This window comes from Chiloscyllium plagiosum, unplaced genomic scaffold (genome assembly GCF_037043375.1).
Source record: "Chiloscyllium plagiosum isolate Xiang-an unplaced genomic scaffold, Cpla_swu_hap1 HiC_scaffold_30, whole genome shotgun sequence".
NCBI lineage: Eukaryota > Metazoa > Chordata > Chondrichthyes > Orectolobiformes > Hemiscylliidae > Chiloscyllium > Chiloscyllium plagiosum.
The window spans coordinates 38,862,468-38,883,419 of NW_028270168.1; positions in this window are offsets into that span (position 1 = coordinate 38,862,468).

The window sequence follows — 20,952 nt, forward strand, 5'->3', positions numbered from 1 at the left end:
ATACCAAAAGCCTTCTTCACTATCCTATCTACCTGCGACTCCACTTTCAAGGTGCTATGAACCTACACTTCAAGGTCTCTTTGTTCAGCAACACTCCCTAGGGCCTTACCATTAAGTGTATAAGTCCTGCTAAGATTTGCTTTCCCAAAATGCAGCACCTCGCATTTTTCTGAATTAAACTCCATCTGCCACTTCTCAGTTCATTGGCCCATCGGGTCCAGGTTCTGTTGTAATCTGAGGTAACTCTCTTTGCTGTCCACTACACCTCCAATTTTGGTGTCATCTGCAAGCTTACTAACTGTACCTCTTATGTTCAAATCCAAATCATTTATGTAAATGACAAAAAGTAGAGGGCCCAGCACCGATCCTTGTGGCACTCCTCTGGTCGCAGACCTCCAGTCTGAAAAACAACGCTCTACCACCACCCTCTATCTTCTACCTTTGAGCCAGTTCTGTATCCAAATGGCTAGTTCTCACTGCATTCCATGAAATCTAATCTTGCTAATCAGTCTCCCATGGGGAACCTTGTCGAATGCCTTGCTGAAGTCCATATAGATCACATCTACTGTTCTGCCCTCATCAATCTTCTTTGTTACTTCTTCAAAAAACTCAATCAAGTTTGTGAGACATGATTTCCCACCCACAAAGCCATGTTGACTATCACGAATCAGTCCTTGCCTTTCCAAATACATGTACATCCTGTCCCTCAGGATTCCCTCCAACAACTTGCCCACCACTGAAGTCAGGCTCACCGGTCTTTAGTTCCCTGGCTTGCCTTTACCTTCTTAAACAGTCCTTAAATAAAATAAGCAAAAGGTGGTCTTGGGAAATTGAAACTTAAATCAAGAGTGGCCCACCATGGACACATATTTCCTGGTAATTGGACAATTGATTGAGTACTGTCATGATTGTCCTAAGATGTGCAGCATCCTCCAAAACTGAAGCAAATAAATCCCAAAGATGGGAAAAACCACTCTGAAAAATAAAAGATATTGTTTTTATTTGACAGAACTGAAAATTGGATGGTGTAGATAATGGGTGATCAATTTGACAATTTCTACTCTGTGTTTCCAGACAAGATGAATCTCTCGCCAAATATGTAAATATTTTGGTTTAGGATGAAGCATGTTCCTTTGCTAGCCAGGGCACTAGCTTCTCCAGTCCTTTAGAGCTCAGTCACATTTGTCTGATACATCCTATCTCAGCCCCAGCCCAAATGAACCTGGAGAGAAACCTGCTTGCCTGCTTTGAGTGGAGTCCAATCCCAGTCAGCCCTAACTCTTCCTTCTGAGCTACAGTTTGCCAGTTTCCCAGAAACTGGAACTGTTTCTGAGATTCAAATTTGGAATATGACAGCTCCTGTGACCAGAGGTCCATTACACTTCTTCCTGCTCTGTTCCAATCAAGGTTGACATTCCCAGCTTGATTCTCATCTCAGTTGAGAATTTCATCTCAGATTCGGACTTCTATATCGCCTCGCAACCTGTGTGTTCCTCTAATCTAGTCCTTTCTATATTGAACCTCAGCATCACTGTTACTTCCCAACACCACATTGCGCCCTGAAGATATCTCCCCCTTGTCCAAAGACTTTCAGAATAATTGGGAATATGGCCCTGGATCAACAGTCGTTAAGAGATGAAACAATCTTGTTGGACTATGTCCTATTCCAACTATTTGAGCTCAGCCCTCAAGTCAAACCCTAATCCCTCTTATTGCCCCAGCCTAGAGTTTCATTCTGTGAATGTTTCAAATTGAAGGAGAAGCAAAATGCAATCCACAGCAATTAAGGACCAATTAAGGCACTCAGAGGTGGGTGTCGGTGTGGAAGATCATGCCAAAGGCCCTTGTCCAGTCACAGACAATGAGTGTAGTTGAGAATAAAAGAGTCATAGATGTACGTGAAGTAGGAGATAAAGAAAATGCCTGCACATAAATTGCACATGGGAGGAATGCTGAACGAAACACAGAGACACAAAAATCGATCTAAATCGGCCCATGTTAAAGAGCAAGAGCAGGATCAGGAGCCATACATAAGAGAGAGGAAAAATGGGAAGGAAGGATTTAGGGCAGGAATTTTACTGAATTTGAGATGACAACAGAGTCATTTAAAATAGTCAGAGGAATATGATTTCTGCATTGCTTTCCCCATTCCTGGTCCCATCAATTTTTATCAGCAATGATTATGAGTACTGATAGTGGGTGCAGAGCCTTGGAATTCGAATCTGGATGGATCCATTGTCAGGGCTGGCATTTCCTGGTTGCCTACAGTTTTCATGGAGTCAGATTTCCCTACAATTGGGCTTCATGATCTCTCAGAGGAACCTAGACTTGGAAATCATTTTAAGCTCAAAAGATCTATTGGATGACCCCTGGCCAGATCTCAAAGCCTCCAATTTTCTCTGTGCCAGACATTTACCATGGTCTTCATCTTGCCCATACTAACATAAGACCAATTCTTATTGCTTCCATTTCCATTCACTCATTATGTGTTATGTACAGACTCAATGACCTGTTTAAAAAAAAGCAAATGTGAAGCAGTTGTGAAAAGATCACCCAACCATACTTTTGTTTTAAAAAAAAGCTGCTTCTATAGCCCTTTAAGACTGTCAATCATATTGACCAATAAAGTATCAATAACAATGGCCTCAAACAGTTAAAACCTCTTTAAACCTTGCCAAATAAATATTGAAACATTGGCAATAGGGATAATAGATGGGACAACTTGTTAGAACATCTTAAATGTGTCAATCAAGTCATTAAATTACTTCATTTGTGAAAATAGAATTCTTGCTGAAATCATGCTTGAGTTGGTTTGGGTTGTTCATCAATGAGGACAAGTAGGAACCTTGCATGAAAATTGCATATTTTTGGCCCTTAAGCCAAGATGGGTGTCTCAAATCTCCCAAATGTCCCAAAATGAACTATTGTCTCAATATCAAAATATCTGGCCCTGTGAGAGAGAAAGTGATGAGTCAAAAATAGATAAGTAACAATGAATAAAAGGGTGCAATCATACAAATAGAAGGAAAGAGAGAAAGAATTTCAGATGAATATGGATTAAGAAAGAGGAGGATTTGAATAAAAGAACATAAGAAACAGGATGAATAGACTATGTAGCCTCTTCGAGCCTGCTCCAACATTCATTAACACTTTAGCTAATCTGCCTCAGCTCTATTTTCCAGTACATTCTCGAATTGCCTGCGCCACCAAAACTCTATCTTGGCCTTTAATGTACGCTGTGTTGGAGCATCCACACCTAACAATGGTAAAGACTTCTGAAAAGCTGTGGCTCTTTGAGTGAAGAAATGTCTCCTTATCTCAGTCCTAAATGACCAGCCTCTTCAAGAGCAAGAAGGAATCTGAAAGGCTAAACTATAAGTCAAACACATATATTTCATCAAGTTTTCACTGTGAACGATGCTGTTGAAGATCAACACACCAGAATGGTTCAACGCTCCGTCACAGTTGATCTCAATTGCATTTGGTGGTAAATGGCTTATATTTGACCTTGTCAGCCTTGCACTAGCAAATGAGGAACTGAGCAAAGTTCAGGTTCCTGGGTGCAAACTTGTGATTGCCGCTAGAAATGCTGCTTGGATTTTCGGTAAGGTTTGGTTCGACATTTGAATAACTTAACAGCATTCGTTGGTATAGCTCACAACTGAGTAATGGTCCCTGAGACAATGTCATAGAAGTATTCACTACACATGGAACATAATGCAACTAGGACCGAAGGCACTTCAATGAACAGTGATTGATCAGAAAAGTAGAGGGGGGACACGAGGAAAAACCTTGTCACCCAAAGAGTTGCGAGTGTCTGGAATTCACTGCCAAATTTGTTGGTGGAGGCAGAAACCCTCAACTTATTTAAAATGTACCATGATATACTTTAAAGTGCTGGAACCTACAAAGTTTATGGACCACAGTGGGGTAAGAATGAACAGTTAATTATTTTTCCAGTCAGCATAGACAAAATGGGCTGAATTGCCACTTCCTCTGCTATAACCTTTCTATGTCTGTATGCTTTTCTACACCCTCAGGAAAGAAACGGAGCAGAGGAATATTCGTGAGAGAGAACAAGAACAATTGAGTTACTTGAAGGCTTCTTTCATTTCCCATTTCCTGTCAATCAGATTGTCACTTAGAATGCAGTGGGAAACCATTAAAGACTGACTGAATGAGATGATTTTATTGAAATCAATTCAGATTCGCAGGTAGTCCTGAGGCAATGATTTAAAGCAGCCTGAAAGAATTTCTGTGCGATGATGCAGAAGGGAATGAGACATTTCCAAATTATACAATGTGGTCCTTAGTGCACCATGAAACTGTTTGAGCATATGTACTGAACACAAAATATTTGCTAATTAACTGTAAATTATTTCATGATAGACTTGTAGCGGGTAGCCTTAGTAACAAATTTATTGCCCTTCTGTGACTATCACACTTTCCACTGTCAGTTAAATGTCAGAAATGCAAGCTATTATTTTTCCTCAAGCATTCTCAGCAGAAATTAGTAAAGGCTGCAACCTTAATTACCTTTTATATAAAAAAAACAATGTCGATGGATGCACAAATCTGCATTTCTAAAACCAATAAAAGTGAATCTTGCAAACTCATATCCAAAGGGGACATGAAGAAACAAAACTCTTGTTCTGAGCAATATCAGTAAAATGTGTCAATTCATACTGGTCCTAAAACACCAATACCACAACAGTTTTTGAGAGCAGTGGAGATGTATCACACCTGCACAACCATCTGTGCTGCAATGAAGGGTAGAGACATACAGAAACAAATATGATAAATACATAGGAACAGGAGTAGGCCATTCAGCCTTTCGAGCCTGTTCACCATTGAATGAGATTATGGCCGGTCTGTGGCCTAACTCCATATACTTGTGTGTGGCTCATATCCTTTAGTAGCTTTGCTTAAATATAAAATAATCTTAGATTTAAAATTAATGACAGATCCTGTACATACTGGAAGAGTTCCAAATATCTATCACCCTTTCTGCTGAAAGTGCATCTTAATGTCTCTCTCAAGCAGTCTAGCCCTAATTATCAGGCTATACCTTCGAGCTCTGGAATCTGCAACCTGTGGAAACAGGTATTTCTTGATCTACCAGTCTTTTCCTGGTCATATCTTGAAGACTTTGATTGCATTACTCTGAACCTTCTAAGTTCTAAAGAGAACAGACTTCATTTGTATACTCTCTCCTCATAACTTAAGCCCTGAAGCCCAGCTATCATTCTTGTAACCCTAAACTGTATTCCCTCCAAGGCCAATATATCCTCCCCAAGTTGTGATGCCCAGACCTGCTTCAAGTAGAGTCTACGAGGAGAAAGTGAGGACTGCAGATGCTGGAGATCAGAGCTGAAAATGTGTTGCTGGAAAAGCGCAGCAGGTCAGGCAGCATCCAAGGAACAGGAGAATCGACATTTCGGGCATAAGCCCTTCTTCAGGAATGAGGAAAGTGTGTCCAGTAGGCTAAGATAAAAGGAAGGGAGGAGGGACTTGGGGGAGGGGCGTTGGAAATGCGATAGGTGGAAGGAGGTCAAGGTGAGGATGATAGGCCGGAGTGGGGTGGGGGCGGAGAGGTCAGGAAGAAGATTGCAGGTTAGGAAAGCGGTGCTGAGTTCGAGGGATTTGACTGAGACAAGGTGGGGGGAGGGGAAATGAGGAAACTGGAGAAATCTGAGTTCATCCTTTGTGGTTGGAGGGTTCCTAGGCGGAAGATGAGGCGCTCTTCCTCCAACCGTCGTGTTGCTATGGTTTGGCGATGGAGGAGTCCAAGGACCTGCATGTCCTTGGTGGAGTTGAAGTTTGAGCCACGGGATGGTTGGGTTGGTTGGTCCGGGTGTCCCAGAGGTGTTTTCTGAAACATTCCGCAAGTAGGCGGCCTGTCTCCCCAATATAGAGGAGGCCACATCGGGTACAGCGGATGCAATAGATGATGTGCGTGGAGGTGCAGGTGAATTTGTGGTGGATATGGAAGTATCCCTTGGGGCCTTGGAGGGAAGTAAGGGGGGAGGTGTGGGCGAAGTTTTGCATTTGTTGCGGTTGCAGGGGAAGGTGCCGGGAGTGGAGGTTGGGTTGGTGGGGGGTGTGGACCTGACGAGGGAGTCATGGAGGGAGTGGTCTTTTCGGAACGCTGATAGGGGAGGGGAGGGAAATATATCCCTGGTGGTGGGGTCCGGTTGGAGGTGGAGGAAATGACGGCGGATGATACGCTGTACATGGAGGTTGGTGGGGTCGTAGGTGAGGACCAGTGGGGTTCTGTCCTGGTGGTGGTTGGAGGGGCGGGGCTCAAGGGCGGAGGAGCGGGAAGTGGAAGAGATGCGGTGGAGGGCATCGTCGAACACGTCTGGGGGGAAATTGCGGTCCTTGAAGAAGGAGGCCATCTGGGTTGTACAGATTTGGAACAGGTCCTCCTGCGAGCTCCCAGATGGCCTGCTTCTTCAAGACCGCCGTCATTTCCGCCACCTCCAAACGGACCCCACCACCAGGGATATATTTCCCTCCCCTCCCCTATCAGTGTTCCGAAAAGACCACTCCCTCCGTGACTCCCTCGTCAGGTCCACACCCCCCACCAACCCAACCTCCACTCCTGGCACCTTCCCCTGCAACCGCAAGAAATGCAAAACTTGCACCCACACCTCCCCCCTTACTTCCCTCCAAGGCTCCAAGGGATATTTCCATATCCGCCACAAATTCACCTGCACCTCCACGCACATCATCTATTGCATCCGCTGCACCCGATGTGGCCTCCTCTATATTGGGGAGACAGGCCGCCTACTTGCGGAACGTTTCAGAGAACACCTCTGGAACACCCGGACCAACCAACCCAACCACCCCGTGGCTCAACACTTCAATTCCCCCTCCAACTCCACCAAGGACATGCAGGTCCTTAGACTTCTCCATCGCCAGACCATAGCAACACGATGGTTGGAGGAAGAGTGCCTCATCTTCCGCCTCGGAACCCTCCAACCACAAGGGATGAACTCAGATTTCTCCAGTTTCCTCATTTCCCTTCCCCCCACCTTGTCTCAGCCAAATCCCTCGAACTCAGCACCGCCTTCCTAATCTGCAATCTTCTTCCTGACCTCTCTGCCCCCACCCCACTCCGGCCTATCACCCTCACCTTGACCTCCTTCCACCTATCGCATTTCCAACGCCCCTCCCCCAAGTCCCTCCTCCCTACCTTTTATCTTAGCTTGCTGGACACACTTTCCTCATTCCTGAAGAAGGGCTTATGCCCGAAACGCGATTCTCCTGTTCCCTGGATGCTGCCTGACCTGCTGCGCTTTTCCAGCAACACATTTTCAGCTCAAGTGGACTCTAACCAGCTTTCTGTACAACTGCAGTGCAACTTCTGCATCCTTGTATTCCAGTCCTCTCGATATACAGGTCAGCATTCCATTAGCTTTCTTGATTATTTTCTGCATCTGCTCATGACATTTTAAAGATCTATGCACGTGAACTCCCAGTTCTCTTTGGACATTCACTGTATTTAACTTCTTAACATTTAGAAAATACCCTGATCCATCCTTTTGTTTGGTCTGAAATGGATGACTTCATAATTGTTTACATTGAACTTCATCCACCACAGTTTTGCCCATTCATTTAGCTCAGCAATATCCCTTTGTAATTTTATGCTATTGTCTACATTGTCGCCAACGCCATTGAATTTGTGCGATCAGCAAATTTGGATGTATGACTTTCTATGAATAAATTGAGGCCCTAATGTAGACCTTTGAGGGATACCACTGGTCACATTCTGCCAATTTGAGTGCCAATCCATTATCCCTATCTTCTGTCTCCCATTATTCAAACAATTTCCCAGCCATGTCGATAATTTGCCCTCAGTTCCATAGGTTTCTACGTTAGTGATCAGTGTATTATGTGGGACTTTATCAAACTCTTGCAAGTACAAGATTTTTCACGAATGGTTGCAATATTTTGAAAGTGCCATGGATCAAACATGATTTCTTTGCAGCTTTTCCAATTGAGACAAACTTAAGCTATTGGTCATTAAAACTGGAAATAGTGATTTCTCCCAAGGGACAACCACTCATTACATCTTCACTCATGCACCTTTAAATTCTTTGAAGCCAAGAATAAATACAGAACATGTAATAATGCAGTGAATAGATTCCATACACACCTTTGGAAATTTGACAATAGTACTTTGGAATGGAGACTCAAGGATGAAAAATATGTATAGTTTTTTTTTTAAGATTGGTTTTAATCAGAGGTACTATGTTTGTGATGTTCTCAGGATAGAATCAATAAATAGCAGCAGACAATTAAAGCAAAATGAATTTTCATTAAGTTCCAAATCATTACAAGTTGCAGGTGATGGCAAAGGGTTATGGAAGGCAGAATTATTTGCTATTCGATGCTTTTGTAGTCGTAATTTTACAAGACGATCAGTAGTCAAAGAACACTGCCATGCCTCTTTGGAACTTGTAAATATTATTTTTTTATATTCCATCAGGGGATGTGAACATCACTGGCAATTAATGGTCCACCCTAAATTGGCATTGAGAATTCAATGGTGAGTTGCCTTCTTAAACTGCTCCAGTCTAGTTCTGTTAGGCTGGAAGATCTAAGATTTTGATCTTGACAGAGTGAAAGAGCTGCAATATAGCCTCAATTCAGGATTCTTTTTATTAATTCATGATGAAGGCAGCAATCAATCACATTGCTATGGGTCTGGAGTCACGTGTAGGTTAGACCAGGTAAGGACGGAAGTTTCCTTCCCAAAAGAACATTAGTGAACCAGATGGGTTTTTCCAACAATTGACAATGGATTCATGGTTATCATTAGACTCAATTCCAGAATTTTATTGAATTCAAATTCCATCATTTGCTGCAGTGGAATTCCAACCTAGGTCCCCAGAACACAACTTGTGTCTCTAGATTACTAGCCTCATGATAATACCACTAGGCCATCACCTCACGATCATGATGTGTGACTTAGAGAGGTTGGTGGTGTTCTCTTGTGTCTATGTTGAAACTTTATTGCTGGAACAGCACAGCAGGTCAGGCAGCATCCAGGGAACAGGAGATTCGACGTTTTGGGCACAGGCCCTTCTTCAGGAAAGGCCTGTGCCCGAAACCTGTTCTTCGATTCCTGAAGAAGGGCCTGTGCCCGAAACGTCGAATCTCCTGTTCCCTGGATGCTGCCTGACCTGCTGTGCTGTTCCAGCAATAAAGTTTCAACTTTGATCTCCAGCATCTGCAGACTTCACTTTCTTCTCTTGTGTCTATTACTATTATCCTTCTTGATGATAAAGGTCATGGGTTTAAAGGTGATGCCAAAGGAACACAAGTGAGTCATTGCAGTGCATTTTGTGTGTTTGACATACTGAGCTCTAATTATGGGGAAGTGAAGACTTAAAGTGGTGGATGGGATGTCAATCAATTGGACTGATCTTTCCTGTGTGGTGTTGGGTGCGGGCTGAGTGAAGTAATTATTATGTGTGGTCAGGAAAGAATACCCATGCTGAAAAGTTACAATACTGAAATGATTGTGCCTAATATTAACATTATTGATTCCCCAGTAGATCACAGTTCAGTCATGCAACAAGGTTTCCTCTGAAGTACCTGAAGAGCAGGACAAATGAGAAGGGACAATACATGCTAAACTGCACAATTTAAATGTGGATGTACTCTTTGGAAATCTTTGCAAGTGGTGGGAAACTTGAGAAGCCTGTTGAAAAATCATACAAAGCCCTTTGCTTTCTGAATAACAGCATCAAGTACTGAAGCAAGGAGATTATGCTGAATTTTTGTAAAAAAAAAATTGGTTCAGTCACAAATGGAGGATTGTGTCTAAATCTGAGAACCATACTCTCAGAAAAATGCCAAGATCTTGGAAAGGACTGCAAAGGAGATTTGATAGAATATAGCATGAATTTGAGACTTAAATCATGTGAGAGACTTGCAATGTTGGGATTATTCACTGTAGAGTACAGAAGGTTAAGGAGAGATATGATGGATTTTTTATTTCAAAAATAAAGTTTATTCATAAAAAGTATCTTTACATGTACACAGTCACAAATGTAGTTCAGTTCTGTACAGTAACATACTAAGGAAACTGTCAAATATTGGAGTTTGACTCTATCCAAACAAACCAAAGGCTTGTCTTACTTGTATATGGCTATATTTATATGTATTTGAGGCAGCAGGAGGGTCAGATAACTGAATGGACCCCCATTTACCCTCAACATGAAGGTCTTTCCCCCCTGCACCTTGGTGGCAGCTGCCCCAAGCTTTAGTGTATCCCTTAGCACATTGTCCTGGACCTTGGAATGTGACAGTCTACATCTCTCAGTTGAGGTCAACTCCTTGCTCTGGAACACCAACAAGTTTCCGGCAGACCAAAGAGCATTCTTCACTGTATTGATGGTCCTCTAAGCGCAGTTGATGTTTATCTCGGTGTACGTCCCAGGAACCAGACCGTAAAGCACAGAGTCCTGCATCACGAAGCTACATGGGATGAAGATCAACAAAAAACCAGTACACCTCTCTCCAGACTTCCTTTGCAAAGACACATTCCAGAAGGAGTTGTGTGACAGTCTAAACTCTCCCCCCCCTCCCACCACCCCCCCCCCTCCACCCCAACAGCCACTTCAAGGGCAATGTGCAGTGGTGCCAACTGACTGAATGTACATGAAGGATCTGACATGGGGTGCCTTTCTCACCACCAGCCAAGCGATGTCTTGGTGCTTGGTGGAAAGTTTTGGTGAAGGGGCATTCTGCCAAATGACTTTGACAGTCTCATCAGGGAACCACATGACAGGTTCCACCCTCTACTTTTCAAATGTTCTTGTGATACTTTCTTTAATTTCAAAAATATGCAGAAGAACCTCAATTATCCGAAGGCGAGTATTTCGCTCAGTTAATCGAATGCCAGATAATTGATGCCAGATAATATATTTAGCCGAGCATCAGGACCTTGCGATCTTGTTTGGATAATCCGAAATTTGGTTAATTGAGGTTCCTCTGTACTTTATTCACAAAAATCTCTTTGTATATCTACATTTGCCAGATGTAGTTCGGTTCAGCACAGTTGCACGTCAAGTAAACAAGCAAAACATTGGACTTTTTTTTTGTCAAAGACCTCTCTTATACATTACAACGCTAATATTTGTATATATTGAGGCACCAGGAGGGTCTGTAGCTGTTGAGGTAAGGTATCCCACATGCTTAGCATGCTTGCCTTCGTTGCTCAGAAGCTTGAGTATCAGAGTTGGAATGTCATGTTGTGGTTGTTCAGATCATTGGAGAGGCCTCTTCTGGAGTACTGCATACAGTTCAGGTCACACTGCTATAGGAAATATATTATTAAATTAAAGAGGGTTCAGAACGTTTTTAGCACGGGGTTGCCAGGCATGGAAAGTTTGAATGATAAAGATAGGTTGCATAGACTGGCACCTTTCTCACTAGAGTGTAGGATGTTGAGGGGTGACCTTCTAGAGGTTATAAAAATCATGAGGGGTATTGATTAGCTGAATAGTAAGGGTCTTTTCCCTATGGTGGGGGAGTTCAAAATGAGATGGCATAGCTTTAAAGTGAGAGGAGAAAAATTTAAAAAGGACATGGGGTAACCGTTTTTACACAGAGAGTGGTTTATATGTGGAATGAGCTGCCAGGGGAGGTACAGTTACAACATTTAAAAGACCTTTGGATAAATACATAAGTAGGAAAGGTTTGGAGGGATATGGGCTAAATGTGGGCAGGTGGGACTAGTTTGGTTTGGAAATGTGGTCAGCTTAGAAAATTGATCCAAAAGGTGTCCTTCCATGCTACATGACTCTAGGGTTCTATTCAGTTTGAAAGTAAATACCTAAGATGATATTTCATAGCTTATATTTGAATTGATTATGAAAAGGACCAAAATACAATGAAGATTTTTTTAATGCCTTAACCTGACTACACTCATAAATTCATTTTATACATCTGCACTACAACTGACTGATAGCTAGACAGATAAATGATTGAATCTAGTAAAGCTGATTATCAAACCATGAATTTGAGATACTTATGACAAACTGACTCATCATGAAAGATGAGCAGATTAGTTTCAAAATATTTTTGACATAATTCCAGAGTTTTAAGTAACTGAAAGTATTTGGTGAGATCAAAGAGGCACAGGATGGAATCTCATCATTGTCACCTGAACTATGGAACAGGAGAGAGACCTGCACTGTCTCTTCAAGGGAAGGTCTACTGAATCACACACAGATCAGTCATGGGTAGAAGCTATTGCTCAACCTTCATTTGGAATCAAGAGCCTGGGAACAGAAATCAAGACTTTCTGATCAACTGGAAAAGCAGCCTTGCAGATCCTGTTTCCTAGGTGATTTGTGAAGAGTAGATGGAGGAAGGTTGAGGTGGGGGTGGGTCAGAAGCACATGTTCTCCCTGGGCCCTCCCTCCATCGCTAACATGGTCAGTCCCTTAATCAGCCACTGATTGTCTTTGATCAAGGAGCACCTCTCAGCTGACAAGCTGCTTGCCAAATGGACCTGTTGGACAGAATCCTGTCATTGAGTTAATCCCAACGATAACAGGCTGTGGCCCTATTGACCCATAATTGGGCACTTAAGGCTTCAACCACCAGCAGGATGAGAAGATCACCAATGGGAGGGCCCTCTTTTTGCACAGTGGTAGGTCCCTATCCCTGGACCGGGAGGCCTGGGTTCAAAACACAGCTGCTCCAGAGGTGTGTAATAACGTCACTGAACAGATTAATTCCAAAATTAAGTTGGAGAAAAGAAAAGATAGACAATGGGCCTTCTCACCAAGTATGTAATCTGGCAGGGGCGGGAAGGTAAAAGGGTTACGGAAAATCAACACTCCCCTTTAATTAAGTGCCTTGTAAGCTCACCAGAAGCAAATAATTCCTTCCATGTCTTTATGACATTGAAAGAAAGCATTTGAGTCCATGTTGGCTCTTTATGGAATTGTGTTATTATCTAATGGGGATCATTGATTTGTCACACGTATGGTTAAAGCTAAAGTTCGTACACTGTTTGAGTATGAATATATATGTGTTGAGATCATGCACTCAAAAGAGTCTGTTTCTTATTTTTTTCCTATGTGTACCAGAAAAGCAAATTATCCACATCTGGATACCCAGACGTTGCCAGAGTCTCACATTGCAGTTGACTAATGCAGTCAGTCCCATTCCCCTGCTCTATCACTCGAGCCATGCACATTTATTTTCCTGAAAAGAGAATATAAACATAATTGAGCCCCTTAGGTATGTAATTTGGGTAAACCAATGGCTTTAAATGCACAGTTTGTCTGTGAAAATAGTCATGTTTGCAAATCAAGAAATATGTTTATCTGTAATTGATAATCGAATAGGAGCACCAAATTCCTGACTGTATGTCATCATACTTTTGATGGAGAAAAAATGTTCAGATAAGAACATACCTGAAAAAGCACACCTAGGATTCTTATATTCCATGTGATCCAAATACAAATGGGAACTTATTCTTAAACCAATTGTCCCAAGAATGTGTTAATTCTGAAAACACTCCAATGCGATATCAGTCTATCAATTAAGTGGTTAAATAGAATGAAGAATACTATATATACTCTTGTAAAAGTTGAGTTGCTGAGACAAAAAAAGTAGAGATTTAGTTCATGCATGAATAACATTTTCAGATTATTCAAACTCACGCCTGACTGTTGCCACTGACTGTTTACAATGGTCAATAAGCTGTTCAGAGTTGCTAGGTCAGAGATTTTTGCCTGACCCCAAAACTCATGCAAAACAAGCCAGAAAGAATTATCATTCTTATTTCATGAAAAAAATTCAACAGTTTCCATGGAAACAGGCATCTCTTCATAACCTGGTGTACCATCCAGAGCTGGCTTTGAAATTTGTCACACCTAATTTTCTTGCCTTTTTCAGAGCAAGGATTCTGATACACTCACAGCAATTTTCATCGGGATCGTGTCCTGAAACTTCATTTTCCAACTGTGGCCACATGCTAGGCTTTTGTCTGCTTGTGCATTTATACTCCAACATCTGCCTAAACTGCATGGAGAATGTCCTCCAATCCCTGAACTCCTCTCTGAAATATTAAATTTTCTCATGGCTGCATAATTATTTGTCTGCTCTAAATCGCAACGACTTTAAGTTTGAACTGGGCCGTTTATCTACTATTCTTTGCTTTCATATTATAGGGGTCAGGATTGGCAGGATCATGACTCACAGCAATAAGGTTTTAACACTGGAAGCACATGTTCATGTGCAGCGACATAATTGAATAAACTGTACTTTCAAATGAAAAGGTTTGTATCCAGAGCGAGTCTCAGTGTTTCAATGGCAAGCAGATGGTAAGTAGTTAGGGAAGTACTTGGATTTCTTTAGCCAGCTGTTGTGAGGCAGAGGGGAAGAGTGGGGAGGTAGTGATTGGTGGGCGGTGGGGGTTGGCTATTGCACAAGATTGACTGTTACTTGATTTGGAGATGCTGGTGTTGGACTGGGGTGTACAAAGTTAAAAATCACACAACACGAGGTTATAGTCCAGCAGGTTTAATTGGAAGCACACTAGCTTTCGGAGCGATGCTCCTTCATCAGGTGATAGTGGAGGGCTCAATCGTAACACAGAATTTATAGCAAAAATTTACAGTGTGATGTAACTGAAATTATATATTGAAAAATTGATTGTCTGTTAAGCCTTTCATCTGTATTCTTCCTGAAGAAGGGCTTATGCCTGAAATGTCGATTCTCCTGTTCCTTGGATGCTGCCTGACCTGCTGCGCTTTTTCAGCAACACATTTTCAGCTCTGATCTCCAGCATCTGCAGTCCTCACTTTCTCCTTCATCTGTATTCTATGTAAATTTTTGCTATAAATTCTGTGTTACAATCGAGCCCTCCGCTATCACCTGATGAAGGAGCATCGCTCCGAAAGCTAGTATGCTTCCAATTAAACCTGTTGGACTATAACCTGGTGTTGTGTGATTTTTGACTGTTACTTGAGTTCAGATCATTCTGCTATAATGTGCATTTCATTAACGTGAATTGGCTATAACGCCATTGACACATTGGGGACACTGTTTCTAAAGGGCAAACATTTAAAATGTGTTTTGGCTGTAGCATGATGACATTGCCAGCACTTTAAGCGCTGTTTCTAAAGTGTGATTTTTCCATAATGCAGAGTTGCACAAGAATGTAACCATCACGTTGTAGAAGAACTACCTGACTTGGCCCTTCTACACTAAAATAAAATGCACCTAATATAATCCTAAAGCTCCAATTGATTGAGCATCCAGGTGCATGCTTCCTGAATCTGCCCCAGGACAACCAGGCTCTAATTTACATTTACATCCCCTGACTGTTCATACTCACTGAAGAAAATAATTTCTCTATTCCTATAAGAACAACTTGTACTTCTATAGCACTGTAATGCTGCAAGTATGTTCATAAAAATACTGCCATTAAAGAAAATTTGAACTGCAGCACAAGAAATGTTACAGCAAGTGATCATAAACTTAATCATCGAGGTAGGCTTTGCAACTAAGGAGGAAAAGACAGAAAGATAGACTTGGGGAGGGAATTCCAAAGTTTAGTGGCTTGACAATTGATGAACAGCCATCAACAAAACAGTGCTGGAAATATGAATCATGCAGAGATCCCAAAAGATATGTAAAGTTGGAGGAGGTGCAGAAATAGTGAAAAACAAGGCCATGGAGGGGTTTGAGCAAAGGGTGAATAATTAAAAAAGGAGATGCTGCCATATTGGAATCAAATGCCAGCAAATACTAAATGGGTGGGTGGACCAGACTTGGTGTGTGTTAAGATATGTAACGGGGAATTTTGGATGAGCTCATATTTATGGAGGTTGGATATGGGTGCATTGGAATAGTTGAGTCTCGACCAAACCAATCCCGGATCTTTACATTGTGCGTCATGAATGGTGAGGTGCAAAACTACTCTTGCAACCTGCATTAACCCTTTTGAAAACTATTGCCCCAGGAATTATGTCAGCCTGTTATCACCATGCCCTGCCATCATTATTCTTCAAAATGACTTCACAGAATGAAATCTATTTTTGGACCAGTTTTAAAATATTTATCTACAGAATGAAGGCATCACTGGCCAGATCGGCACTTATTGTCCATTGCTAATTGCCTACAAAGTCAGTTAAAGATCTGTCATATTGCAGTGAGTCTGCAGTCACATGATGACCAGATCAGGTAAGGATGGCAGTTTCCTTTCCTATTGGACTGTAATGATCCAGATAAGTTTTCCCAATAATTGGTAGTAGTTTGATAGTCATCACTGGTTGAAATTCCACCAGCTGCCATGGTGGGATTCATAGAATCCCTACAGTGTGGAAACAGGCCCTTCGGTCCAACAAGTCTACACTGACCCTCCGAAGAGTAACCCATCCAGACCCATTCCCCTACCCTATATTTACCACTGACTAATGCACCTAACCTGCACTAGGGGCAATTTAGCATGGTCAATTCACGTAACCTGCACATCATCAGATTGTGGGAGGAAATCAGAGCAGACACAGGGAGAATGTGAAAACTCCACACAGACAGCCACCCGAGGCTGGAATTGAACTCGTATCACTGGCACTGTGAAGCAGCAGTACTAACCACTGAGCCACTGTGCCGCTCACAGTGCCCACAGTTCAGACCTGGGTCCTTCGAAATGTACATTCTAGATTACTGGTCTAACAATAATGCCAACAGGCCATCACGTTCTGACATGAATGGATCAATAAACCTTTTAAGCTGCCCTTGCCTTTCAATTCAATGTGACTTCAACTCTTGATCCATACTTTTACTTGTATATTCCTTGATGCATTGACTTCAAAATCTACCAGTGTCAAATTATAGATTTGACAGTAAGCAGTCTTGGTGATGGAAAGGATATGGAGTTGGAAGCTCAGCTCAGGGCTAAGCAAGACTCTGAGAATGTAAATTGCCTCAGACTGTGGCCAAGCAATGAAATTAATGACTGGGGAGCAAAGTTTGTGGCAGGAACAGATGACAATGATACTGGACATCCCAATGTTTTATTGGAGAAAATATCTGGTCACCTAATATTAGATGTCAGATAAGCAATGTGACAACTCTGAGGGAATGAAGGGGGCTAGTGTGGTGACAGTGTGTTAAAACTTGACATCATCAGCACTCCTACAAAATCTAAGGTGGTGTTCTTTGGGCAAGATATAAAGAAGAAAGAGTAGAAGCCTAAGAAAAGAATCATGAAGGATTCTAAAGACAATATTGCAGGAGCAAGAAGAGAAGCCATGACAGGAGATTCTCTAGCTACACAATGGAAAGAAATAAGCATAGTCTTATCCAGCTGGACAACAGAGAAGAGGCACAGGAGGAGGATATTGTGGTCAGCCATGTTGAAATGTGCATGTAGGATGAGGAGAATCCAGAGGAGGTGGTTACCACAGTAACACATGAGAACATTTGTGACTTTGCTGAGAATTGTTTCAGTGTTGAAACAAAAACCTGATGAGCACCATTTAAACATGGACTTGCAAGAATAATAGGTAAAGCATTTTCTTTAGATTAGATTCCGTACAGTGTGGAAACAGGCCTTTCAGTCCGACAAGTCCACACCAACACTCTGAAGAGCAACCCACCTAGACCCATTTCCCTCTGACTGATACACCTAACACTATAGACAATTTAGCATGGCCAATTCATCTGACTTGTACATCTTTGGACTGTAGGAGGAAACCAGAGCACCCGTTGGAAACCCACACGGATACGGGGAGAATGTACAAACTCCACACAGACAGTCACCCAAGGCTGGAATTGAATCTGGGACCCTGGTGCTGTGAGGCAGCAGTGCTAGCCACTGTGCCACCCTAATCGAGAAGGTCCCCTATTCAAGGAGTTTGGGGAAGTAAAAGAAATTTGAAGTTTTCACTTCCTTTTCAAGTTCTTTTTTAACATTTCAATATTACAATCACATTGCCACTCAAACTCCCGTTCTGAAGGGAATACAATGCAGTTGTGTATTATAGGAGAAAGTGAGGACTGCAAATGCTGGAGAGTCAGAGTCGAAAAGTGTGGTGCTGTCAAAGCACAGCAGGTCAGGCAGTGTCCGAGGAGCAGGAGAGTCGACATTTTGAGCATAACCTCTTCAGCTACTCCATTTCAATGATTTGATCAAAGCTTTTAACTCTTACGAAACTTTTCTGTTTGCTGTTGTACTACTTTTTTAACTGAAGTACAACTAAAAGTGATTTGCTTAACTAATTGATTAAAACTCCTCTAAATGGGCACATTCTTCTCATTGTAGTCAGGAGATAAGGAAGAGCCTTTTGAAGTTCTGAGATGTGTAACTTATCCTGTGGGACATCTCCTGCTCTAATCCAAAAGAACCCATTTTCTGAAAGAGAAAAAAAAATTGCCTCTGCTCACTTTAATGAACACCTTAATGAACAGTCACTGAGATGATGAGGCAAGAAATAATTTAAATACTTAAATTATTTTTTTCTCTCAAATACTGCCCAAGGGGTTAAATGCTTAAAAACCACAAAACTCAGAAAATAAGATTTGAAATAAGAAATAACCTGGCCATTTGTTTGTGGGGCTGGAATCTGCTGAATAGCAACAAACTGGTATGTGAGCCCTGGGATTCCAGAGACAAAATTAAGCTCCTTTGAAGATGAGTGAACTAATGATTTTCACTGGGTATTTCATTTACTTGATGATCACATTAAACAGTGATTATTTGAAAATAAAGGCATTCCCCTGATCACTCATTCAGAAACCAGCTTCTACTCCTGCTTTGCTGCAGCTTCATGCTGGGACATAAACTGGACTCTAACTTGTTAAAACAATTATACATTTGAATAAAATTAATTGATTAGTTGCAAAATTGCCGGACAATCATAGTCATGTTTTGCCCTTGCCAAAAGCACAATATTCAGAAATTCCACTTCACTGGCATTAGATGATTCAATTCAGGCAGGAGGTTGATTTTCACAAATCCCAGAATCACGTTGCATCTCAAAGATGAAAGTAATTTAGAAGTTGGGTATTCGCAGCACAGATGCACAAGATTCATCTGTCATTAAATGCCCCCTTGCTTTCATCTATATTTCTTTTCTTCCTTTAACAAAAGTATAACTTGAACAATAAGTTACAATATGAATAGCAAATGCATAAGAGCTATTTTATATTTCAGGGTATATTGAGGATAGGTTGAGGAATCATTAGTCTACAATGTGAGAGTTATTGATCTGTGCTTTCTGAAACTATTCTAAAAGTATTCATTGGGAATGCTCGACTGCAGAAATATCTCAACCATTCCAAACAGAAAACAAAATTATGCAGTAAATGTCATGAACCTCAGGGCATCTCAAATACTTTACAGCCAGTTAACTGCTTTTGATCTGAACTGTTATAACGGAGGAAGGGTGGCAGTGGCAGCAGATATAAGGAAACACCACAACCTACAACTTCCTTGCCAAGCTCCACAAACCTTCCTGACTTGGAAATACATCACTCCCTTCACTGTCATTGGGTCAAAACCTTGGAATCCCTTCCTAACAGCACCGTGACTATACCTACCCACCATCACCCCAGTCGTGGGCTCCAGTGGCTTCAGAAGATGTTAACTTCTCCATAGCAAATGGGAATAGGCAATACATTCTGACCTAGCCAGCAATGCTGACATCCTTTGGTCAAATAGATAAAAAAATGATTTGTTTTCTAAAGTATATTTTAATTTACACAGCTATAAAATTATTTTTTTCTCTCTTGTCCCTTTGATTTCCTCAGATCATAGAACACATCAGGACAAAGCCTACTGTCAGCTCTGTAAGTATACTGCACTGAAATGACAGCTGGCAGGCATCTGTATTCAGTTTTGAGACAGATTTTCCCTCCAATCCTTTGTTAGTCTAATATAGGAGTCTAATCATTAATGATTAACTTGAAATAAAGCATCAGAATAAAACATATGGATTTTTAAATTCCACTTAGTTCTTCATACTTGCTTTTTTTAAATAAAGGCTGATGGGGAAATTGTGTTTAAAATGAATATTGAAATATTATCCTTGTCTTATTGTCAATGACATTTCCAATTCCTATAGATCTAATATACTTACATTTAATGGAATGTTTTCTGAATCTGTCAAATTTCAATGGCTATAATTTCATAGATTACCTCCAGCCATTTTGGAAAAAGTCACTAATTGATCTGAATCCAGTATTCATATTAAAGATTGGCACAAGCTTTGATTTCAGGTTTTGGTTGTGTCTGAAAGTACCTCTAAAAACATTTAATTTCCAAAGATGCTCAGATTTATCTGACCCACAATCCTTATGCCCATTTTAAAAGTATTTTAGATACAAGTGCACTATTCTACAAATTCTTTGTTACTTTGGCTTATTGACAGCTGCTGAGTTAATGAAAGTGAAACAATGATATAACCAATGATATTCTCATGACAAACCCAACATGAGGAGAAAGAGTCAAGCATCAGTTTATAGCTGCGGGTAGATGAGTTTTTACCCACTATCCAATAATAAATACAGTGTGAATGAAGTGTTGAAATTATTTGACCATGTATGAGTCCAGATTACTTGTTCAGTAAGGGAGACAAGATCCATTATCAACATCACAGGGACAATCTAATCACACACTGGTAATAAACTCCAATATATGCTCGAGATGTTGTGTTCTTCTGGTTATCTGATGTGAGTTCTTTATTTGGTAATTAGGCTAGACATAGATAATGGTAAATGGGAGCCTATGTCAACATATTTGATCAGTAGTATTGTTGCATTCTGTCTACAGAATCATGGGATCATACATTATATCTTGTCCTGTGGTAGTTAGTGATGGACAGCAGTTTTAAGATATGAATCTTTAAAGGTACATCGACAGAGAGCACAACAAGGAGGTTATGTGTTCAAGAAGAACAACCACCTGACGAA